The 7078-nt window shown below is 42.7% G+C and overlaps 1 long non-coding RNA gene across 2 annotated transcripts; it reads right to left on the bottom strand.

Moving 5' to 3' along the window:
• Positions 1-2292: 2292 nt before the first annotated feature.
• On the bottom strand, positions 2293-6334 carry LOC119374744 (uncharacterized). Of its 2 annotated transcripts, none has more exons than XR_007417895.1 (5): positions 6020-6334; positions 5766-5837; positions 4174-4379; positions 3703-3869; positions 2293-3000 (listed from the first exon to the last, which is right to left on the bottom strand). It is a non-coding gene; the product is annotated as an uncharacterized LOC119374744 (long non-coding RNA). The 2 variants fall into 2 exon arrangements; XR_007417896.1 differs by having other exon boundaries at positions 3712-3869.
• Positions 6335-7078: the final 744 nt, after the last annotated feature.

Below are 7078 nucleotides of genomic sequence, written 5' to 3'. Positions count from 1 at the left end.
GGCGATGACCCCTTGGCGCTATCCGACTACTACTTCACGAACGATGTTGGCTCTTATCCTATAGTGTAGACCGGGTGAACATCAACGGCTATCTCGTTCACGGGACAAACTTCTTGACGCGGGAGCAATTAAAGATCTACAAATCCTCAATGCTCATAATTACGTCACCAGCGGTCTCGTGGAGCAACCAAGGGTGAAGTTCTTCGTCGTCGTCGTTGTAAAGGTAGGCTGTCCATAACGTATCGCATGTCAGCGACTTGGCCGCTTTTTCTAGCTATCGCTAAAGTTAGCGATAGGGCAAGTAATCAATCACCGACGTGGCGCCCCCCCCCCCCCCCCCCATCGCACTTTCTTGCCGCTTTTCACTAAATCGGCAGCCAAGTTACCTATTCGCCGCGAGATCGGGCTACAGGTGGCAGCACCGTCGCCGCGCCAGTGTGGATAGGCGGTTGTCGGCGCGTATACAAGCGCGCACATCATCGCTTCGTTGTGAGCGATTTGACCCGATTTCCGGCAAACAAAATGTGTTGACTGCAGCTTTCTGGTAATATGTGCGCTCTTCATTCCCGAAATAATGCACGAAGCGCGCCGAACGTTACTATTACTTGTGGGAGGAGCGCATTCTGCCCACGAACAGGTTGCTCGCCTTCGGCAACAGTCGGCGTTATCGCAATGGATGACGTTTTCTTGTTGTTTTACTTGTACATTTTTAGCTTGTGTTCCACGTATACTACGTACTGCTGTATAGCGCGACTGCATGAACTATTTACTTCTTGTTCATCCGGATGCCCCCCAACAAAAAGAAAGCCCGTATTCCTGCATGAAGATTTCAAATAGCACTTCGTGCACTGCGTGCTCAAATATTCATTTGCATTTCTTATACAGTTCTCCATGAAATGTAGGACAGTTGATAGCATTACTGAGGAAAGCTATAGTGGCTGACAGCGCTTTAGCGCTACGGAAACGCTTAACACGCACACGTTTGTTTTTATTCCAGTAACAGTATACAAAGGTACAGCACGGAACTTTCTTCGAATGATTACTTGCACGACAGTAATGGAACAAAGGCTCGGTTATTTCAGGGGACCAAAGTACGTTTTTTCATGCGAATGTTGTCCGCTGCCTTCCGTCAATCTAAACAACGCAACACAAACGCTCAAGATAATGTAAAGAAAAATAGATGTGGCTTCGCGTGAAATTTTACGACATAAATGTAAACTAGGCCTTTTGGATTAATTTTGAACATCAGGGCTCTTTAACGCGCACCTTAATCTAAGTACACGGGTGTTTTTGTATAAATTTCGCAACTAGTTAAAATTGCGCAAGGCAACTCAGTTTTGCGATTTCCGTGTCATTTCATTTTCTGTTGTTTTTAGGGGACAATTTAAGTACCGAAGTGTCAGACGTGACTTCACAGAAATGATTCTCTGTAGTGGGACCAGGACCGTACACAACTACCCAGACAACGCAATGGCGTCCTTTGGATACACCTAGGATGCGCTCCTTAGGATGTGTGGGAAGTTCTAAGGACGTCCCAAATAATTCCCGCAAACCTCCAGGAAGCCTCCAAAATGAGACAAAAAACGGGATCCATAGGACTTCCTCCCCATAGGACATCTCGGGATGATATTTGGATTAGATTTGGATGTTGCACATTCCATTATCAGTACATGCAGCATTTAAAGGGCACATGCTAGTTAATAGAAAGAACTGCTTTTTTGAAAGCCTTACATTTCTTTGAATGTTTTTAAAACCCCTGCACGTACTCTTCCAGCAATGCAATTCACTCCTGCTTTTTCATGTGACTGCAGGCCTATAATATGCTCAGTGGTTCTGTTGCTTTCTTCTTTGCTTATTTTCTAAATCTTCAAAACACTGCAAACACTGCTGCAAGGGCAGAACCCCACACATCTGCCTACAGAGCACTTTGCATGTAAAAGTTCCCAATGTAAAATAGAAGAACAACGGATCTTGCCCCATGTATTTCAATTTCAAGCCTGAATTAAAGAACAGCTTGAAGGCGCTTTCAAGCAGAGGTAAAGAAGCCAATGATAAAAGCTCTGAATTCCATGATCCTGTAACAGTTCTATAACAGAGATGAGTACAGAAAAAGCAGTAGGACAAGTGCAACACATATACTTTTCTGAAAATGGCTAAAGTTAGGCGTGTTCAGACAGAAAAATGAATTTTTAAAATACTCGTAGTATTTCTGGATCTGTTGTAAATGTATGACACTAGTTTAATGTCACACTATAACTTACTTAGACAATATATAGTTCATGCAAATAGAAGTTTGAATTCTTTATTTTACTGCACATTTGCCATGCATAAAGGGCACACATATATATCATTAGGAAACATTCTCCTCACTGGAACTGTTAATAAAAAGCTTAAAGTAATCACTTTCTTGCTCTGTCGTTCCCTTAGCCTAACTGAAATTTTGATTTCCTGAAACACAATTTCTTTACTAGCACACACAACTTGTTTAATTCTCATCTACTAGTGCGGAATTCAGGGTTGTACTTGCTTGCTCGGATGCTTTTGCGATTACTGCAGGGCACTTTTTGAACAATGTACTATGTAGTGGACCTGATTTTAGCATTACACTATTGGTGCAGTTAATTACTCTTTGCTCTTCAATCTACAGGCAGTGTGCAAGTAAGAAAATGAAGTTTTAGGAAACAAAAAGTTCAGTTCCAGCACAGGAAACAATTCACCAGAAAAATGATGGCACTGAATATGGCATACATAAACAAGAAACAACAAAGAAGGAATGAAACAGTGGTGAAAAAAAAGCAACACAAATTTTAATACACGCAATGCAGAGAATTTGCAACAATAACTGACCTTCAGGATTATCTTATTAGTTGAAAAAAAAATAAATAAACTATTTTTGTTGCGCGGCCAGCCGCTCAGCAGCATGACGGAACCAGGTCATCGCAGCCTTCTCCACATCCTTCAGGGTCGCATTCGGGTTTCGGATGTCATTAGTCAACACGCCTGCATGCACAAAAGCAATATTATCGTTCCTATAAGTTTTGCACACCACACAAAACTTGGGCCGGTATGGCACTCTTCTAGAAATTAAGGCAGCTTCGCATGTGTGGTGTCAAGCCTGTAGGAAGTGCGGAGCTGGGCAGCCTTCTTTGTTTCTCTTCGGTTTTTTCTTTCTTTCCGCCTCTCTTTTTTTTCCTCCTTTTCCCTCTTGCTGTCTTTTCTTCTCTTTTTATTTTTATTTATTCCTTCCTCTCTATCTATTTCTTTCTCTTTCTAATTTTCTTTCTACCTCTTCCTGTTCTTTCTCTCTGTCTATTTCTCGCTTGCTTCCTCTTTTTTTCTATTTTTTACATGGCTCTGCCTGCGTAAGGCTAAGCAACGACAGCATACGACAGCCCGGGCCCCTAATGTGCTCCACACTTAATATCACCATCAAGGTGCTCGAAGAACAAGAGGAAGACCCCTTTGGTGCGATCACGCGCTCATTACTCTACAGATGGCTATGCTATACGTGGTTTTGCCTGCATTATGCCAAGCGATGACAGCATACGGCAGCCCGGGCCCCAAAAGTACTACACACTTAAAAACTGACAGTAAATACCAGGACTAATTGCAGCAAAGTATAAATAGACAACCTAGTATATTGAGTATACTGCTTGACCAGAAGATTTCACAAAAAACCAAGTGATATCAAGCTTGCTACACCTGACTCACTGCACATCAGCTTGCAGAGGTGCAGTTCACAGAATTTTCTTTCACTTTGTGCCAAACCAACTGAAGCCCACTGCAGCATTCCAGCTGAGGAGGGACTGCAGTACACATGTTCTTTTCTGTTTCGTCGAATCTCCCCCTTGTACAGCCATGTGCTTTTTCTGTTAAAAGGAAACAAGAAGATATACAGCTAGAAAGACACATTGGGATCCAGTTTACTTTGAATGTTTTGCAACCTAAATGATCTTGTGGTAATAAAGAAATACAAGCTGGCTTCTAGCTTTACTTAAATTGTTTAGAACTGTCATACGCAGCTAGCTATGTAAAAATTCAACAGTACGTCATTAATCCGACTGTCATAAGTAATATTCACATGAATTTATAAATGCCTAGTCACTCCAGCATGCTGTAGTTACAAGACAGGCAACATTATACTGAGCTTAGGCCATGAAGCAGAGAAATTACCATTTGATCATGAGCTTTGCTGTCTGTCTCGAGCTTCTCTTCATACGCAAGGACATCCGCCACATTCGAGAAAGGCAGGTCTGGGAGGCCATGAGGGTGCGGAGCTGCACTGTCGGCATTACTTAGCAGCTCGCTGAAATATTGCAAATGGGCTTGCTGGGTGTGCTTCATGCTATTTAACACATGTTGTATCCTTTCCATGAAAGCTGAAAAAGAAGTGATGACATCAGTGTTATGAGAGTTTTCAGTTCAGCAATATGTCTTAAGATGAAAAACTACCGCAATAATTCGAACATAGCTAGGCTTAAGGTAACTAAAGGTGTGTAATGTTCAAAGTGCTTTGCTGTTCCAGGTAGCTATAGGTTAACCTATATTCAAAATATAGCTTTAAAACTTTTCAGTGAATTATATGGCAACACATAAAAAAAACGGTCATGAACATTGCTGATAGTTACTTGTAGGAGCGCTAACAGCAAAGCATGAGTCTCCTTTGCATTAAGAATTGTTGGGGTTTTACGTTCCAAAGCACGACATGATTATCGAGCCAAAAATTTTGACCACCTGGAGTTCTTTAACATAATTGAAATCTACGTACAGCCTTCTTTGCAGTTTTTGCGACACTGGCTTGGTGATAACAGTGTAAGTGAGGATCTACGATTTGATTGATGTTGCAGCAGCACCACGAGCACAAATGTTTTATAAGTCACCGCTTGCACATTAGCAACCATCGTTGCTCAAATGATGAGGCATGCTCCTAAAGAAGAACGAAGGGATAAACTGCGCCACTAACTTATGGTTAGAATGACAGAAAGCTGACGAAAGCTGACGAAAGCTGAAGAATGACGAACATGGACACAAGAAAGAATCCAAGATGTCAAGGCGTTTGTGGTGTCTTGAGTTCTTTCTTGTCTTCATGTTTGCACGCCCTGTCTCTTCAACATGACTCATGGTAGTGTGTCACTGTGTCACAACGACAATGGGAAAGTATGTTATGCCAGCAGCAACATACAATTTTTTTTTCATTTGTGCTATGTGGCTGCGGCATAGGGGAGGGTAATGAATGCTCAGACTAATACTATTATCATAAAACCAGAGCAAGGTGGGGCACACTGTTCAGAAGCTATGCAGTTTGTGTTTCTATTTATGCTGATACATAGCATATATGAAGGAAATAGGACACTGCCCACATACATGAGCTCAAGAGATGGAGGTGGAGCAATACAGCAGGCTGTTACACTGCTTGAACACAAATCGTATTACTGGTGACAGTCATTGTAAGATGGGTTCTGCCATAATTTTTTCCATCATGAAGCCAGCAACACCAACTAAAAAACTAAGCTGATTTAGTGCTAAGAATATCACTTTCCGTTTCCAACACGTTACACAAAAGAACAATACTCGTGGAATTAATTTCACTCTTCTGGGCATGCATTATCACATATGTGAATAGTACATCTACAGTACAAAGGAAACATTTGCCTCAAGTAAACATGAAGCAAGAAAACACATAAACAAGACGGGAATTTTTCCCTTAGAACCCAAGGACACAGAACATTATGGACTGTAACCATTAAAGAAGGTGAATGACATACCGAGCACTTGTGGGTCTGTTTGTGACCTTGTAGCCCCGGTCAGATATGCGGGTCCAGGACTGTAAGATGAATCTGAACATAATTGACACCACAAGTTAACATCTAGAGTTACACAGAGAGGCAGACGGAGATGAAATAGGTACAGAGACAGACAGGCAGGCTCAAAACACCTGAAGTGGGCAAAGGATTCTCAATTTAACGAGTAAATGTAAATAAACTACAGCAACATGCAATAAGACATCAGAATGACATACCAAGCATGCTCGGTTCCATGTGTGGCCATGCAGCCACAGCAAGAGTTGAGGATACTGGTATGTGCGATAAGCCTGAACATAAAACAGACCACAGGCATTTGGCCATAGCACAATGACTGTACAACAAAACAAGGTAAAAACTGGAGACATTGCATAACAGCAACATAATGATGTATACCGCATAAATTACATACCATGGGATTGCAGTTCCGTAAAAGAGTTGGCAGCTTCCAACATGTGCAAAGCACCTCAAACATAGAAACGATAGTTCGCACTCCACCTTGCCGCACAATGCAAAAGCAAACACCTAACCGCAGCAATATAAAAATTGCTATGTGAAACCAGAATGACATACCAAACATGCGTGGTTCCGTGTGCGGCCCTGCAGCCGCAGTAAGAGTTGAGGGTACTGGTATGTGCGATGAGCCTGAACATAAAACAGACCACAGGCATTGGGCACATGGTAAACATGTCTGAGAGCAGATTGAAGCCCTTCACGCAAACCAAAATGACAATAATGTCCAGAATCCAGCAGTAGTGTGACATTTGGCACTCTTGGTGTGGACAAAAGCACCCTGGCGCTACTTGGTAGCTCACACATGCAAGAATACGAGCGAAGAACCTTTAACAGATTTATGACGGCATCGTGAGGCACACTTGACTCTAAGCTTCATTGTCACAAGTCTTCTCTCAACGATGCGATATCCAGTTCTTTCAATATACTTGAGTTAGAATCTGTTGCAGTGTCCTGCTGTGTAGGCTAAGGCATCTGTGGCACCCGTCGGGCACGTTATCGGGTTCCACGGGAACGCTGTGCATGTTGTCACCAGTATGGTACTCCTAGTCGCAAGATTACAGCATGCCGCCATAAATGCCGGCACTGGCAACTTCGCCGAGGGAACGGTTCAAAGGTGGTTCGGACACTTCTGGCTGCACGCGGCCATAAATGCCGGCACTCGCAACTTGGCTGAGCGAACGGTTCAGAGGTGGTTCGGGAACTTCTGGCTGATTGGAGGTAAAAGCGGCACGTGAAAGATTCTCCTTCGCGTTAAAAGATTC

The sequence above is a fragment of the Rhipicephalus sanguineus genome, chromosome 1 (assembly GCF_013339695.2).
Source record: "Rhipicephalus sanguineus isolate Rsan-2018 chromosome 1, BIME_Rsan_1.4, whole genome shotgun sequence".
Classification (NCBI taxonomy): domain Eukaryota; kingdom Metazoa; phylum Arthropoda; class Arachnida; order Ixodida; family Ixodidae; genus Rhipicephalus; species Rhipicephalus sanguineus.
This window is presented reverse-complemented; position numbering and strand designations above follow the sequence as displayed.